This window comes from Dermacentor albipictus, chromosome 2 (assembly GCF_038994185.2).
Source record: "Dermacentor albipictus isolate Rhodes 1998 colony chromosome 2, USDA_Dalb.pri_finalv2, whole genome shotgun sequence".
In the NCBI taxonomy this organism is placed as follows: domain Eukaryota; kingdom Metazoa; phylum Arthropoda; class Arachnida; order Ixodida; family Ixodidae; genus Dermacentor; species Dermacentor albipictus.
Window position 1 is genome coordinate 134365111 of NC_091822.1, and position 18412 is coordinate 134383522.

Genomic DNA, 18412 nt, shown 5'->3' on the forward strand with positions numbered 1-18412 from the left:
GTGCGTGTGCGCGTGTTGTAACGCGTGCAAAGGTGGACGGCGAATTGTGTGGATGACGCGAGCAGATGCGCACTGCGAATTGTGTTAGTGTTGTGACGCGAGCGTGTACGGCGAATTATGTTCGTGTGTTGTGGCGTGAGCAAAGGTGTACGGCGAATTGTGTGTTGCAACGTGAGATTACGATGGCTATTTTTTTTTTATTGTGAGTGTTCAGGAGGCGAACACGGCAGTATTTCGGGCGGTAGGTGTGCCATACTTCTGTTGTCGCGCTTGTATCCGGCCCTGGCCTAAGCACTAAAGCACTTCCATCTACGCGCCACCGAAGTTTTATGCCGGCAGAAGCGAGGATGGAGGGGCTTTGTTTATCCTTACTTACTCAACTTTACTCAAAGCGTCCAAATTTACGTCAGTTTAGTTATTGGTCGAAAAGACACCTACTTGTTTGGTGAAGTGGAGCAGCGTTGATTTGCTGAATGCTTTCAGAGTTATTCAAGCTTTGTGAAGTAAATGTGAAATTGGCTTATACCTACTGCTATTGTATGAACAAATACTGTGCGTTGCATGTACCACTCTGTCAACACTTCATATGCCTACATTTTGTATATATTCTGTTCGTAAAGACCAACTGTCCTCCACCTTGCAGTAAAAAGAAAGTTCATACAGGATGTACCAATACGTGCTTCTTTCATAACAGTTGCTCTCCGCACTTTGTCAGCGAAAGAGGACAACAGGCAAAGCGTGTGGGCGCAGCGTACGCAAACAAGCGCGTAGATGCACGCGAATGACGCTTGGTGGAATGGCTAGTGCGAGCAACTCAGATTTGCACCGGTTGCTTAGCACGGGCGCCTCACCATCGTCTGCAATGGGAGCGGGAATTCTCGCAGCGCAACTCCAGGAAGCGGAAACGCCGGAACCGGAAATACCGGAAGCGGAAATGCCGGAACCGGATTTGGTGTGAGGGGAAAAGGCGGCGCACACAAAGGTTGGCGCTACTTAAGAGAGCGGCGGTGGCGCGTAGATGCAGGGGCTTTAGCCCCGACGAAAGAAGCGACCCAGGGCGAAACGTCCTTCTCAAGGATATGCGCGAGAGCATCGTTTGTCATTTTGCAGGGAATACCTCTCCTCTTATACGCGACAGGTTCGTTCATCGTTTTGCTACGAGCGTGACACCGAGCCGCGCTTCACCCTCTGCCTCTGTGTCACTTTGTTTTCATTGCGATTCGGATCGTTTTTTTTTTCGTTTCTTTCCTTTTCTCACATAGCCCCTCACAAAACGACGGTCTTCGTTTGGCCTCTGTTCCCCCCCCCCCCCCCCCTATGTCTCGTGCCGCTGGCATCTCTTCCGGTACGGGGCGGCCATGTATGGCTCGTGCCTGGCGTTCCGTGGGCCGGAGCACAAAAGCGACAGGCGCCCCTCTAGCTTGTCGGCGTGGACAGTGTTTTTCAACACGCCGTGCGGCTATTTGGGAGGCAGGGAGGGTGTCCTTGACTGCGGTTGTTGGTTCGTCGACACGCGCAGGGTGGTCGGCGGCGGGCGGGCAGGCCGCCCCCAGACGCCCCCAAGGTTTCGGGAGGAGATGAATAGGAAAACAGAAAGTGTCGGATTTTCACAACCCCAAGTGGCGATGGTGCTTCTGGCGTCGTTCCTCGATACGCACAGATGTTCCGCGCGGCGTGTTCTTTTCTCTCAGCATAGCCGTGGTTGTTAGAGAAACTCCCTCAAACTTTCTCGGCAACCCTCCTCGCACCATCGTTTTTTTTTTACTTTCTTTCTCGCGAACCAAACCTATGCACAAATAAAATAGCATAAACGACCACCGCGTTTTCCCAAAGGACGGCACGAGCGGTGAACGGCGCTGCTACCACACCAGAATCTCTGGAAACCGAAAGGAGACACCGAGAGAAAGAAGTGTAGAACGATGGGAAACGACAGCAACATAACTACCCCAAATTGCTTTTACTCTTTTTCTGTTAGTCTCTTTCTACTGTGGTGGCCTTCTATCCGGAGGGCCGTGCCTGAATCTTCTGACTCTGGCGCCTCCCTAGCGCCTAAGAGACCTGCTGCTTGCCCCCTCCGTAGTTGACCCTGTTCAAGCGATGCGATCTGCACAGTCTTTTTTTTTTTTTTTACGCGGCCCAGGCACATGGGCAACGCGATCAACGCGGCAGTCACGGTTCCCACAATCGCCGCCAGATTCCTGGAAGTAACGCTATACCGACGCGCGCTTTCGCACCATGGACCGCGCGTGCTCGCCAGGGCGAAAGAAAAGGGAGGCGCAATACGAGAACGGCAGCCTCGTTTACCGACGTGCGTGCGTATTGGTTTGTTTTGGCCACGTGACGTTGCGCGTCCACTGAAGCATTGTTGGCGGGAAGACGAGGATCCATGTGCGGGGCTGCGTCGAAGAGAGGGGACCACGTTGACAAGCGCCGTAGCCGAGGATCGCCGATGGAAGAGCGCTTAGTTTTGTGATTATCGCACAGTGTTGGTGAACTGCGTTGGTGTTTGGACCCCACGTCTGGAGCAGACGCGTCGTCACCCCCTGATCGCGGAGCGTATAGTTGTCGCCATACGGCCATCACGAGAAAATGGTGAGTTGGTAACTGCTATGCGCAGCGCGGTATCCACGCGAATGCTCTTCGTCTGGGAGCATGAGTTTCGTGGTTTGGGCCCATCACAAGTTCTTGCCTTCACATGGTGGCGAAATTAGACACTTCACTGCAGGCAAACACTAAAATGAGGCGAAAAACAGCGTGCGTAATCTTGTGTGCCCTGGAATTCCTTCTCGTGCAGTGCGATATTTTTTTTTTCCTCGCTTTGCTCAAAAACCTCACAAGAGGACGCCTTCTTTGTCACGAGCATCTCTAGATTCCTGGACCATGGCCCCACGCTTAACGAGCTTACAAAGCGACGCGGGCATTACTGCTGTTCATGAAATCGACTGGCCTCAGTGACCGACTGTAGGCGTGAAGTGATTGAAAACTGCACGTGTTCGCATAGATAGTATTTTCCTCCCTTCCTCTCCTTTCGTTATTTCATCCTTTAACCCCGTTCCCTCCGCGGGGGGGTGAGGGGGGTGGGGGGGGGTGGAGGGGGGCAGTAAACAACGTGCGCCCTGGTTGTCCTCCCAACCTTTTAATCTTTTCCTCCTCCTCCTCACGGGATCGCCAATATAGTGTAATTATGCAGTAATCTTAAAAAAAACAAAAAAAAAAACACGTAAGTAAGAAATATCTCGGATGCGCACCATGAATGCGAACGCCTTTTGCCAGATTGACACATTTGATAATAAAACAAAATGCGCGATAAAAAAAATGCCCCTCCTACGCGCACGTTGGAATACATGTGAAGTGAAGCTTCGTTGAATCGGTTAACGCGGGACCCTCACAGTGATGTCACGAGCACGAAGGCGATGTTTGGTGTTTCTGGAGGGCATAATTGTGAGAAGCGTATGAAGAGAAAAGCACGACGGGGTGAAAGAGATATGTGCAATTTTTACTCGTCGTTCGCCGGTTTCATTTCGCGTGTGTGGTCTAGTTGAAACTCGCGCACGCGCTCATGCTCTCGCGCGCATATGCTACAGGTGAAGTGCCATTTGTCTCAGGGAGCTGGTTGGCGTTGGCACGAGAGAAACCCGCGTGAGAAGTACCGATTAGATATAGCATCGGGCATGTTGAATTGAATTCTGGGGTTTTACGTGCCGAAAGCACGATTTGATTATGAGGCACGCAGTAGTGGCCAGGTACTCCGGATTAATTTTGATCACCGGGGGACCTCTGACGTGCCCCCGATGCACTGGACGTGGGCCCCATCTGCGTAAACCTACAGATGCGGTTCTGCGCGGAATTTCGCAATGAATACAGCAAACGGTACCTAAATAGCCTCACTGCGGCAAATATACACCTTCAAAGTGTAATGCATTTATAAAAGCTATAAAAGCGAAGCTTTTTATGCCTTCATCCCTATGTTTTGGCTCATCTGATCGGCCGGTTTCTCGCCGCTTTAGGGTGGCTGATGCTGGAAATTGTGCAATATTAAACATGAGCCGATCCATGAAACAGCGTATTCCGTGATCGCGTGTTCGGGGCCTCCGCATCTGGCCATCTTGCTGTGGCAGGCATGAAATATGAATGCTGAAAAACGCGGTGTCGTAGATCTTATATCATTTTATAATCTTCACCGAAGCTTCGCTTCACATATATTAGGACCTGTGCGTTGAATCTGCACATTTTTTTTTTTTTAGCGCGAGCTACTCGAAAATGCAGAAGCACCCAGCAGCTGCAGCGACCACCGTTAACCTGAGGGGTCACTAAGAAAGCTTTTCTTTAATATGAAGGGAGATAACTTAATTTCTTGCAGCCTAAATGAATAAATCGTGGACTAGATTGCGGAGCAGCGTGGTACCCTTAATGAAGCTGCGCAGCATGTCGGGTAGGAACTGAAACTTTTTTTTTTCATAACTTCAAGAGTTCGAGTCGTACATCGTCATCGCTATCATCGCCATAACTGAAAGATCTAGAGAAATAAGAAAGAAAAGGGAAAGGAGGTAGTCGCGCGGCAATGAGTGTGGTTAGGAGTTAAAGATTTATTATAGTATCTTTTTTTTTTGTTCAAAGGAAGGCTGTATAATGCACGAGTCACCCTTATTTTCGCGTTATATAACGTGGGCCAACGATCGAGGTGACAGGTTGGGACAGTTGACGGCGCATCGCAGTCCCTAGCGGACAACATAAAAAAGGTGAGGCAAACATGAACACTGTTGACTTCCAAGTATATTTTGTCTATAAAAAGCTTGAATTTACATTTGCATCCACAAAATATGAAAAAAAAGCTTGAGAAATATTGACAATTGTCTACTAAGGCCTACACACTGTTTGACTCAGCTGTGTCTTCGTTTTTGCTTAGTTTTGACTACTTGCTTTTCCTAGCTCATGCGCATCTACCCATGGCCTTTCCGTTTGCAAAGAATGCTTGGGCTGTAATAGACAAAGGTAGATTTTCTCACCGCATCCGGCCCCTTCAATGCAATCGTACCAATTGAGCCGGAACGCCGTAAAAGCCCTGCATTAGGAAAGCGGGGCACGAGTGCTCCACGACGGATAAGAGCGATCCAAAGGGAACACCAGCTGCCGCAGTAGGGCTAAGGCGTTGCGTGAGGGGATAGTGCGTCGCCGCAACACCATGTCACAGTCGCCGTCGCTTTCGCAAGCCTGTATCCAACCTCCATGGAAGTGAACTTTCGCGACAAATCTGACGTGACGAAAAATCCAGCACGAAGCGCCCGGAGTACCCGTCACACCACACTCCGTGTAATCGAGAGCGGGCTAACACCGCCGACCGTGCGGTCGACGCAGCCCGCAATATGTCAGTGTGGCCAGACGAGCTAGATTACGAAAGCGACGTCGGGGCGAGCGAAAGCGGAAGGCGAAAGTGCACCTAAACCAATTTCTCTTACACGAAAAATAGGGCAACTGACTTGAAAAAAGTGCGTATGTAAGTTTTCGCTGTTACACGGGACATATTTAGGTTCCTACGGTTTTTTTTTTTTAACCTGACACGTCAGTATTAAGCCGGTACTATCCCTCGTCTGTGACGGAGCGTTTCTTTAAGTATAAACCCCATGCAAGCGATCTTGCCCGCGACAGCGACAAGCGACGCGATGGAGATGGCTGTCGCGTTCGCTCGTCGCCTACAAATTGCACGCCATGCGAGCGATGACTTCGAGCGACATCTCCCCAGTGTTGCCGGTATGAGGGCAGCAATATAGGCGCCGAAACTAGCGTGACGCGTGCTTTATTAACTTAAGTTGATGTATTTTCCTGTAAAAAGCAGCATAAAATATTTCTGAAAGCTTTGCAGTAGGTTCTTATCCTTGCACGTATAAACATTCAATCGTTTGCTCGTTCCGTGCGACAATAGGAAGTACTGGAGTTATGTACATCCAGTTCCGGCTTTGCGCTATTGGCTAGTCGCTCATAGCACTTCCGGGCGACGAGCGGCGAATTCTAGATTTGCAAAACCGAGCGATCGCGCGACAAGACCGAACGATCTGTTCAAGCAACGGCCCGATCCGTCGCGCGAACCTGTCGCTCGTCGCTGTCGCGCACAAAATCGCGCTAATGGGGTTTAGCCTTTACGGCTCGCTCTGTTCATGCCCAGCTTGATTTTCCTCCCTTTTGGGTCCGCCTTCGAGTCTGCCCTGCAATCGAGGAAGCATGGAAAGCTATTTATGTTACGACGGACATGGCAATCATAGCCAAGCGTCACCTACCAAAACTCCTTCCGACGGACGACCGACGAAAGCCAACCTCTGTGCTATAGGGTCCGGTTGGTCCACGCTCTCCGCCGCGCACAACCACCTCCGGCGGCGGCGGCGGCGGCGGCGCCAGTTTTTTGACGTCGATCGACGGACGGTCGGCGAAAGTTTTTTTTCTTTTTTTTTAAGTTCGTCGCCGTATCGCTTAATGGAGGTTGGCTTTATCCCCTGCGTTCTCAATGCCCCTCGTTGAGGCTCAATGAAAATGCGTCAAGCGTCTCAACGCACTGGCTTGACTGCGAGGTGTCCGTAACTAAAAGGACGCTCAGCAGCGTTCAATTGGACACTGGACCACCCCGAAATCTCAAGTTAGCCCACCCCCAAATTTAACTCGGTCCACCGGCAAATTTCAGTTGGCTCCCGTCCAAATTTCACTTAGGTCCATCCAAAAATTTAATTTCGGCCACCCTCAAATTATAAGCTGGCTTTGCACGTGACCTTTGCATCGGCAGATAAATTCCTGCAGCTGACTACGAAAATGAGCGAAGGTATCAAAGCAAGGTATTGGCTTTAGCCCCTCGGTTCATTCTAGTAGCGTGTTATTGCCTAAACGTTGCCTAAACGAAGTTAATTGGCCGATGGCAGTCGCACGAGAAAACAATCAGAACATGAGCGCGAGCCGTCGACCGTTTCTCTTGCTTCGAACAGTTCATGTTTGCGTGCTGTTCCAAGACACTGACCTGTTCTACCAAATTAAGAATCGTCCTTTAGCGCACAAACCTCAATTGCACATAGATCATTACACCAACATGAGGCGCATCATCTACATTTACGCTACCGTAACGATTAAATGTCTTAACTTTGCAAATTACGCATGTTTTGCAGACACCAGGCGTTATAATTTTCCCGTGACAGGGCTGGGGAGCTCGCCAGAAGGCTTCCCGCCCAGTGAGCGTGAATTCGAGGCAGCCTTCGGGGATTAGCAGGCTCGTCCAGACGCTTGTGGCTCAACACATGAGATGGCTAGACACGCGGACGTACGCCCGTAATTATCTCTGGCAGTGCTGAGGAAACAGTAGCCGAAGTCATAGCTTTTGCTTAGTTGTTTTTTAAACACTAAGCATTACAAATGACACCTCTTCTACGTCCCAGAGTGACACCTAGGTTGGGTCTGAACGTAAAGAGGACTGCCGAATAATTCTGACAACCTTGGCGACTACGTCTCTCGGTACACGAAAGCTTTAGGACTCTGCGCTTGTGCTCATCGCGCCTCCCCGACCAAGTATCAAACCACGTGGCCTCATACCCAGGATGCAAGATAAATATATTATCTTACGCCTTGTTCGCACCTCTGCATCAACAAAACGCGACACCATGCACGTAAACCATGCACATAAACAAACAAACGAAAAGGAGGAGGAAACAAAAATGGAAAGAAAGAATGAAAGAGAGATATATAAAAGCGAGAGAAAATGGGCAGAGAGAGAGAAAGACATAGAATGTCTGCCTTAGGAGGCCGGAGTCGCATGCTTGGCATTACGGCGGCATGACGACGCAACGGTAGTGATTGCGCAGTGGCGTGGTATGGTGGTTTATTTTGCGTAGCATATCGCGCACCACAATAGGTGGGGTTGAGTTCAGCGCTGGCTCTTTCATAGTCTAGCGTTTCGCCGGCTCCTCTTACGAAATAGCGAGCGCGATAAACAAGCTCCTGCAGCCGGACAACCCGTGGCGGCGCCGTTCGATTAGCGCTCCCACGGCCAAACTGCACCGTGCGCCAGGCGGCACCTGCGGCGGAAGTTTCGTTTTACGCGAGATCCATTTCAGGAGCGCAGTCTCTCCCTTTCTGTCGGTCTCCTCCTGTGCTTGTTTTGCCGCGTGCGCATTATGAACGTGGTTAAAATGGCGCGCCGACGGCTGGCACGGTGAGAACGATCCCAGCACCTCGTCACGAATGAGTCAGCTGTAGCGTGACGACGTTGCTCGGATTGCGTCATACTATCTGGTTGCGCGTGTAAATTGGACACGTAGTTATAGTAAGCGTGGAGCTGCACGTGAGAGTCTGGTCGTGAAATGGAGGCGATGCTTTGTCTACAGCCTCCGCCAGCCAACGTCCTCTGAGGCAGATCCTCCCTTCCTTATGCGCCTACCTGCATATTGACTCTTGGGAATGTAGGTCATCCTTTGTTGTCGGTCCTTTCGAAGAATTGTTTGGTTCGTGGCGGCTTTTACTGACGCCCGCATGACGATCGCCCCTCGCCATCGGCTCTCCACTCTACTCTCCCCCATACTCCCTGCGCGCTCGTCGGCTAGAAACTGCCACTTGCCCATCGCGTGGCGAGGGATTATTTCCCATGAGCCTTTCCCTTATACCCTTTTTATGACAAGGCTTCAAAAAGTATCACGTGACTCTCCCTCCTACTGTATCTTTTTCTTCCTCCATAGGCAGGAGCTGATGCTGACTGCATGCGTTCACGACGTGTCAGCAAATAAGATGGCATAAACGCCTGCTATAGTCTCCGCGCAGTGAAGTTTGCGGCGCCATCTGTGGCAGCGCTGCCGTAACAATGGGAAGGCCAAAGCGAGGGGGGGACGTCATAGGAAGCGCGGAATTGGTTTGGTGGGGTTGTATTTTTATCAGCGTTGACAACGGGCATCCTCCAAATGGACAAATCCTAGTGCGTCGATTGAAAGTGTCCGCGAAAGGAAGAGAAACGAATACCGGTACTGGTGCGTAAAAAATTGCCGCAGCCATGAAGGTCAGCCGGGCATCAAACTGTGCCGATTTCCTGGCCGGCCGTGGGAGCAAGAACGACGAAAAAAATTGATTGCTGCTGTGCGAAGAGCAAAGTAAGTATTAATATAGTATTGTGCTTTACTAGTACCGCATAAACGATATGATTTGCGTAAGTTGTAATCGTTTGAGATCGTGCAACTGCATTTGTGTTTTTTGCTCAACGGTTGGCGGTGGGAGCACGCTTTGCTCAGCATGCTTAATAGCGTAGCACGAAACATTACGCGGGAATTTATTCTTAAGCAAATGCCGTGTAGCTTTTTGTAGGTTGCATGCCACTTTTTGCTGCTTCGCTTCCTTGTGTGCCATATGGCAACTGTCGACTCATATGCTTCAGTCGGAGCGATGAAACGGACTGGATTGCCAATGAATCTTCATGGATATGTTCAAAACACTTCGTAAACGGGGAAAAAAGCGCTGTCGTTACGCATCCGACATTATTTCCTGATGCTTACAAAGCTCGCCCATTCGATGCAACAAGACAGCTGTCAAGATATGAAAGGTGAATTGCAGTAATGGTGTTTAATATCAACAAATAACTTGCATTACCAATAAGGAGTTCTCACCAAAAATAAACGTCATGATTTATGTCATTGTCTTGTGCGTTTTATGCGCTATAATATGGCATGAAAGAGCAGCATCTAGACCGGCACAGGTGAAGCCATACGGCACAAGCAGTGAGGATGAGATGGACATTGTGCCTACTGATTAAAGTGGGGCCGCTGATGCACCTGAAGCAGCCTCACATTCCCAAACAAAATTTGGACCCCCTTTGCGCTGCTGTGGAAATGCTGGAGGTGGAACATTCAGACAAAGTAAGATGTTGCCTATGAACTGCTTTATTGTATATGATGTTTAGTTGAAAAATGATCCAGTTTTGTACATCAGAAATCTTGTTATTACAAAAGACATATACTTGGATCATACACGTAGAAATGGCATAAAGCAAGGTTACACATTTTTCGTCTTGTTCTGTGCCAGTTATATGAAGATGAACCAAGCATGCCAACAGCAAGCCCTACACAAGTGCACTTGAACTGCACCGATTTTTACCGGGACTCAATCTCACTTATGTTTATAGAGTCGAACACACTCAAGCGATGTTTCAGACAAATTGATTTTTGCAACATGCTCAGCTCAATTACTTTAGCAGATATGTTATGATAGCTTGACAGAACGGCATCTGCATGGTATACATCGAAGGTTTGAGTTCTATGAAAACGTAGTTCAATAATTTTATGTATTTGCCTCGACTGGGAGGCATGCTAAAGGGAACGAAACGTTCAGTGCTCCTGCCGGAGGGCTAGACGATGCAATGCTTATTAGGGAGGGTATTTTTCTTACTGTCCCACTATCGGAAGCTGAAGCTAGGACTGTGAAGGCCGATTCTTTTCTTTTTACTGTCATATTTCAAGTTTTCTATTTTTCTTGCTCGGTAACTTTTGCTAATTACTCACTTTGTTCTGACGCAGGCTTTTCAAGCTGAAGATGTCGCCCCCACAGGAGCCATGTTTTCATTTATATGTTCATTAGAGGGGACTGACGTTGGAATCCAAATCTCTCACAAGATTATTTGTGATGCAGGAGTGGAATGCAGCCATTGAACTGTCTCGCGTTAGAGTGGGCCACACCAGAGAACTACCTGCTTCATGGGATACGACAGTGTAAAATCATGTGTCCCTGCTGTCAGAGATATGTGTGGCGTAACGCTAGATGTGCTTGTCCTTTTGCTCAGCTTGTTGCCTGCATCTGCTAAACGGACGTCTGAAATACCAATATCGAGCAGGCTCCTGATTTTTATGATGAAGCTTAAGTTGGGGATCAGTTACTCATCTTTAGTTTTGCTATTTTCCGTCAGCAGAAGTACTGCATCAAGGCACTACAACAGTATGCTACGTACACTGTGCTATGTCACTCGGACGAGGATATTCCCTCCACAAACGCATGTCATGAGGGCCTCAATGTCCGATTGCTTCACGCTTCACTATCCGAACTGTTTTATGATAATAGACTGCACTGAGGACCGAACAGAGCAGCCCCATACTGCGAAACAGTAGAGGGTGCTGTATTCAAATTACAAGGGCGCTTTCACGCTGAAATTTCTTGTCGGGATAATCCCGTCTGGCGCGATCTGTTTTCGTTCTAAGGCATGTATACGAAGATGCTAAGATGCTTTCATCACTGTGGATTCGGGGTTTCTTGACCTGGTGGTACGGGGTGATATGAGAATGTCTGACAAGGGTTTTCCAGGCATTCGTGCAGGTCTAGAACAGGCAAACACTGCCTGGTGATGCCTCCTTTCTTAAAGGGTCATCGCCAATTTACAGAAGCTGAAGTGCAAGAGACGCAAGTTTGAATTAAACGTTGAACGTTTAATTCAAAGGCTTCAGGCTTACAACATTCTCAATTCATGAGCACCAACTGAGTATATTGTTGCGATGAGCAAAATCTTTCACGTATGTTGTGTACTTGCTAACTTCCAGCCGCCTAATAAAGAAGAGCCAGAAACACAAAACACTTAATAAAGCGGTACTCTCGTTGAAGTTTGATTTAGGTTGGGCTAAGAGAAGTTAGTCTTCAGATCCGTTGATGTACATATGTGCAACATTTTCATGTACAATTTTGTGATGAATAAATAAAGTTCAATTGATGTGTGCTTCTGTTGGCCGTTCTGTTAAACCCCCACGTGTGTCTGATTTAGTCTGTCTTCATCTTGCAATTGAACAGATAGTTTCAGCGCTTTCTAGAAGATACCAGAGTGATCATGTAATGTGCAAACAATAGTAAACTTTCAACATTATTTACAAGCATGGCATAGCCGCAAGCAAGAAAGCACCATGCAGTACAGAGCTTTTATCCAAAGGCATATGAAGGAATAATATTCTGATTCCTTTCTTACTGTAAATTCTGGTTTCTGAGACCAAATACAATCAGGTGATGGCAGATAAGGCTTTCCAGAAATTAAGGCAAGTCTTGTGGTGCAGGCTGACCTCGTAATGGCCCCTTTATAAAGTTCAGGGTCTGAAAGTGCAATACGATAGAAACAATTGTAGCATGTCGCTTAGAACTTTACACTGCACGAAGGATGGGTGATAGAACGAATTAGGATATCCCTTTAGGTGCCAGTTCTGGTCACTGAAAACTTGGCGTTGCATTTCTTGCCTCATTAAAAGCACACAGCTGCTTAGCAAATAATTTCCAATTCGGAGTATTTTGTGACATTCCTAAAGTGCAGACTCCATACGAGAAGTTTGTTTATATGCGATATTTGAGAACATCAATTAGATTTTGAAGTATTTTTCAACGGTACCTACCCAGCCACGTAACAGTATGCCCAATGTAAGGTATTGCGGAAAAAAAGAAAGGAAGTGAACCATCTAAAAGACAACTACGCATAAAGAAAGAAACCTGGTTGCTTGCTCTCTGACTCGTTTAACTAAAATGCTTTAAACGTACTATTCAAACTTCTAAACATAGGCGATATCAGAAATGCTTCAAAGTGTATGTGACACATTTTACTATCAATTTAATTAGTGCTTTTACAATTGCCTCACTAAATTGGTTTCTAAAATTGTGCATGCGGAGCGTGAAGAAGCTATACAATATATACCTAGCTCATCCATATCCACATCTTATTCCAGCAAATGAATCTCTTCCACATGTGTTGTGTTTTCACAAATATACGTCAAACTATTTTGCCTGTTGTACCAGCAACACAGGTACTTTCTACATTGACTGCAGGCACGCATGTGTGTCCAATTCTTTGTCGTCTCCAGGTTGCTGCATCTTCCCTGAAATATAATTCTCATAAGTATTACATTACGTAGTACAACACTGAAACACGGTATATGGTGTGGCTTCTGAAAAAAAGCGCTAAGCAGAAAAAAGAGTCGCCACCTTGGTGTTAAATGCGTATTAAATGCGACGCTCTGGAATTGGGCATACATGTATACGCTGCCTTGCGCAAACGGGCAGTAGTTCTCCTTATTGGACGCACCATTTATGCAATACATGCAATGGCGAAAGGCGCGCTCTTGATTCACGCTGTTTCATATCAGAGCGCGAAGCACATGTGCCTTACAAAATATCTCACGAAATAGTAGGCTCAACACAGAAATGCATTCAACGAAACAAATGCGCGAAAAATGGCACCTGACACGACAAGATGCGTTCCGTACGACGACACGTCTGAAAGATTGCCGTTTGCTCTATTTGAACTTGTCGGAAAGGGGCTAGATGTACTTCTTTGCAAGGACAAGTGGCATGTAGAGCCAGAATATTGTGGTGAGCGTATGTTTCGCGCCTAACAGCGTGGACTACAGGAGTTTGCACATTTCCTTAAGAAAGAAGATATGTCGGAAGCTTTCTAGTACGAGAGGTACATAAAAATGACTTAAACAGCAACTCCAGCGATTTCTTGATGTCAACGGACGTCGATAAAATTCGCCGGGTATGTTCCTCTGCACACTCCCGTCATGTCCTCGGCAAAGCAGATTTGAGAGTTGCACAGATTTTTTTACAAACGAATTTAATAAATTGCCTCGAACACCCTGCCTTATCTGATCCACAGGTAAAGGAAACATTGTGTATGACGTAAGGGGAGTCCCACTCGGAGCATTCCGGGATCATGCGACGAGAGCGCGGAAGAGTCGACGATCACGCTGCTAGTGCTTCGCGAAAGAAATTGCTGTCTCGAGAATTTACGTTCCCTGTGGACAGGCAAGTAAGGGGGGGGGGGAAGGGGTGGCAAGTGCTATTGCGTTGTTGCCTGCACGAACTTCAGCCCTCGCCATCCGCACACAGTTTGAACCGATGCCTATCGCGTTCAGCCGAGGTTAAGCCTACACGTCACAGTCGCGTAGTTCATGCGTCTGCTGCTGGCGGATCTGAGCGACTGACTTGGAGCTAATTAAACCATGAGGATGAAGAAAACTACTTCTGTGGCTCAATTTTGCCCATACATATTTGAAATAAACTATTCCTCCTTTCGTAGAGTCCACACCCAAAAATCTAGAAGCGACGACACGGAGCAGCATCGACATCGGTACGTTGCCGCTTTCGACGGAAAGCTGCCCGCCACACTCACCGGTACTTCTCTAAATTAAATGCGACTACGAAGATGGTTGTATTTTTACGTATTGTCATGATTCAGCTTCCGAAGTGCACTGCTTGCCTCGTATCCCAAATGGGCAGCGAGCGTAGGCCCCTTCGTTACAGCAGCGTAAACAACCGCCTTGTTCAGCTGACAACGGTGTCTATACTGGCATGGGCGTTTTCGCGAGAAAACTACGCGTTCTCTAAATGAACGATCGCACGCGCAAAGTCCTCATCTATGTCCACCTCAGCTCAGATGGTAGAGCGGCTGCCCCGGAAAGGCGGTGGTCCCGGGTTCGAGTTCCGGACCAGGACGAATTTTTCTTCAACTGTCAGGCTTTTCTTTCGTGGAACCCGTATGGGTTTCCTTTGTAGCAATTGCTACGAAAGGGTGGATGTCTGATTTTCCCTTTATTCATTACTTCTCTCCACCTTGCGGGTTTCCGCAGAACTATTACGTCAAACTCTTGCCTTTGCTTCGTGTTGTCGACAAAGTCGACTTCGCCCTACCATGTGCTAGCCGCCTGGTTAGCTCAGATGGTAGAGCGGCTGCCCCGTAAAGGCGATGGTCCCGTGTTCGAGTCCCGGACCAGGACGAATTTTTCTTCAACTGTGAGGCTTTTCTTTCGAGCAACCCGTATGGGTTTCCGGGAAACAAAGTTCAGCGTACCATAATCTGGGTACCAGGGCACACTGGCATAACAGGGAAGAAAGAGGCGGATAGGATAGCTCGAGGGCATACCAACCGGGCGTCCGACACATCCAGCCTTGAGGAACTCGAGTCAGTACCCATGGGCTACTCAGATATCCTAAATTATTATAAAGCGGTCAGACTGAAGTACCCACCCCCGGATAAGGATCTAAGCAGAGAGGATGCTGTTGCATGGCGACAACTGCAGACGGGTACTTTCCCGAATGTAAATCTTCTGAATAAAATTTTCCCTACACAATATGAGGCTATGTGCCCGTGGTGCGGAGAGAAACCAGATTTGTACCACATATCAGGGGCCTGTCAAAATATTGAGTCCCCAACTATCTATAAAATTAAAAACGCGAGTGCGGAACAGTGGGAGAGTATGCTTTCCAGCGTAAGCTTGAACGGCCAAAAGCGCCTAGTAGAGCGAGCTCGCGGGTTGGCCATACTCAGTGGAGCCTTGGACTAGGGCACCAACCCTGTGATTGCAGACAGAAGAATCCATCAGAAGATGGAAGAGGCTGTCTGAAGCCGCGAAGATCTCTTTTCTAGAGCCCAATAAATGTTTTCCGATCCGATCCAATCCTTTGTAGCAATTGCTACGAACAGGTGGATGTCTGATTTTCCCTTTATAAAGTGCTATCAGGTGTACACTTAAATCACGGACCACAAGTGTTCACCACAACTGTATTTTACAGTATACGGCCGTGGCATTTTATACCCACGTACAACAGGTATGTCCTGATGTAGACGTTCTCGAAAACCGTGTTGTGGGTACAATGACAGCCTTACCGCTTCCTCTAGTTCCCCCAGCGATCCGCGTATGCTCCAATAATGTGTTGTGGGGTGCGATAACGGCGTCATTTCTGCCTGGCCACCTGCGGGACTTCATGTGGCGTCTAGGGTGGCGAGTGCTCCTAACTCGTGGCAGACTAGAGCGGTGGGGCAGAGTCCCATCTTCGCCGTGTTCCGATTGCCCCTTTGAAGAATTCAACAAGCATGTGTTGCTGCAGTGCTTCGTTGTTAGAGTATTTTAGAGGGCCATGCGTGCTGGTTTCGTAGCCTTGGAGTTGACCGCTTTATTACATCTGGTCGTTGCTCACGTGGCGCGGCTTTTAATTGCTGCGGGGGCCTTTTGTATATGGCGTAACCGGTGCGAGGCAGTTGCCCCGGGACACCGTCGCCGTGCTCTGTTTCCACTTCTGGAGAGGCTCTACTTTGAGCTACTGTCGTTTCTCTCAGTGGAATTGTTCTTTCTTGGGGAAGAGGAGTTCCTTCGATAGTGGCCATGCCGTTTCCTATCAGAGGCTGATGGACGCGTATGGCTTAATTTTCAACCAGCCTGGTTCTTGCAGCCAGGCCATCAAAAGTATTCACTGAATATACGTGTATGTAGGTGCCCATGATTTCTGTGTGCTGTAATATGCATGACCATCTTTGCATATACGCATCTCACTGGATCGCTAGAAAACTATGTAGAATCACAACATCATTGTACATGACCATTCTGTACTTAACATAATTTTTTGTAATGTGACTCATTTATTTATTTAGTTACCGTAAAGGCTCGGTGGGGGCATTACATAGGGGGAAAATGATAACAAAACGAAGATACATTGTAACTCATTGAAAAAAACTACGTGACGACAAAAACAAAAAAAGGAAAAAATAAAGAAGAGGAAGGGAAAGCGCGAAGCAAGACAATGAATCTAGTACATACTATACCTAACAAATTGTTAGCAAATACACAATGGTGCAAACATCGCAATATAGATTCCTATACACATTAGTGTATATAAAACAACGGAGCGAGAATTACAATGACCAAATATCCTGCAAGAGGGCCTGCAGTTTCAAGGTGCTCGGCGCTAAGTACACTGAACCGAAGAAGGGATCCGTGATTTCCCACTACTGGAAAAGTAAATAAAACAGTAACATGACACAAGTGAAATGAATGTAAAAGCGATAGGAGTAGGATACAAAATCAATAATGTTCATAAGAATGCGCTATTTACGTGGCTAACAAATGTGTCATAATTGGTAAGACATGCAACACCAGTGTCTGATAGCGAGAAGGAACGGTGAGTAAAAAAAAAATTAAAACATTTGTTTCCATTTGCCACGTTTATCAGTTTTGTTTAGATCATCCTGGAACGTGTCAACATCAGAGGTATTACCCGCTGGTCTGTATATCAAGCAAGTCCTTTGCAAGCGATCGTACTGTGGAGCATATGTTGGCGTTTAGGTCATTCACGTATATTATAAATAAAATCCGTCCAAGTACGGTTCCATGGTGCTAATTCAAATAGGTATTGATTTACAGTAACTATCTGTGAACGGCCCGTTAAAAAGCTTTCTATCCACTTGACAATTTTCGTGTTTATGTTTAGGTGTGAAAGTATCTTTAATAAGCGAACATGTGGAACCTTATCACAAGCTTTCTTGAAGTCTATAAACACGGCATGCACTTCCGATAAAGAATATATGGCGCTATGGAGATCAGTAATCAATTCAAACTGCGTTTCGCAGGAACGTACTTTTATAAGGCCATGCTTATTATGGAAGAAAAAATTGTGCTTCGTTAGATGTTTTATAACTGCTGATGATATGATATGCCCTAGAAGATTGCAAGCGATGTTAGCTTAGCGGAATAGGCCTGTAATTCTAAGATATTGAATGGTCACGGGAGTTTAGTACGGAACTGACGTGAGCGATTTTCCAGTCATCAGACACACGCCCGGAGTCAATAGACTGCTAGAACAAGGCGGCTAAAATGTGGCATATGGTAGGCTGAGGTAGTTTTACAAATTTTGGGCATATGCCATCAGGACTATGGTAGAGAGTTAATTGGAATTTGATCTAGAGCTGCTGATATGCCCTGAGGGGTGATGGTTACGTCATCCATGGTAGCACTTAAACATATAGAGTACAGCTCGGAGGGAGGGGGTAGTTCGACGGTAAATACGGAGCTGACAAAAGACTGCTAAATTCCTCAGCTGTTTCGGCCGGGGGAAGAAACTGCCCGTCCTTATTGATATAGGAGTCCGTGAAGAGTATATTGGATTAATCACTTTCCAAAACTTTTTTCGATTGCTTCGGAGAACAGTGTGGATGTCGTGATTGTAGAACTTATCTTTAGGTTTTGAATTTCATTTTGACAAAGCTGTGCACGTTCATGGTACAGTTTTCAAGTTTTATCAGACCCCGTGAGTTTCGCCTTTGAGTATAAGCGCTTCTTTTTGTTTATGCAGCGTTTGAGGTTTGTGCTAAACCACGTGATTTGTGTAGATGACGTCATTACAACCTTCGGAATGTATATGTCCTTTAATGAGGTAAGTTTGTCTCGAACGATTCTTCACTTTTTATCTTTTGCGGTCAGATGAATTGAACATAACAAGTCTGCCACAAATGACGACATTTCGTTGTTTATCATTTCGGAGTTAGCGCGCGAATAATGAAATATGATTTTCTTTTTTGCTTCCGGAACTTGATTTGTTGCATAAAATTCACAATGCAGCGCATTAGTTTATGAGTAACTGCGTTTCCGTCGGTCTATGATGTTATGTGTTGGTG

General features: G+C 47.1%; 1 protein-coding gene across 1 annotated transcript in view; it reads left to right on the top strand.

Moving 5' to 3' along the window:
* The first annotated feature begins 2307 nt into the window (after nucleotides 1-2307).
* LOC135917996 (microtubule-associated protein futsch-like) overlaps nucleotides 2308-18412 on the top strand; it is a 302288-nt gene continuing 286183 nt past the window's right edge. Inside the window, exon 1 of the mRNA XM_065451680.1 lies at nucleotides 2308-2592. The gene's annotated coding sequence lies outside the window, so the exon portion shown is untranslated. The remainder of the gene's footprint in view (nucleotides 2593-18412) is intronic.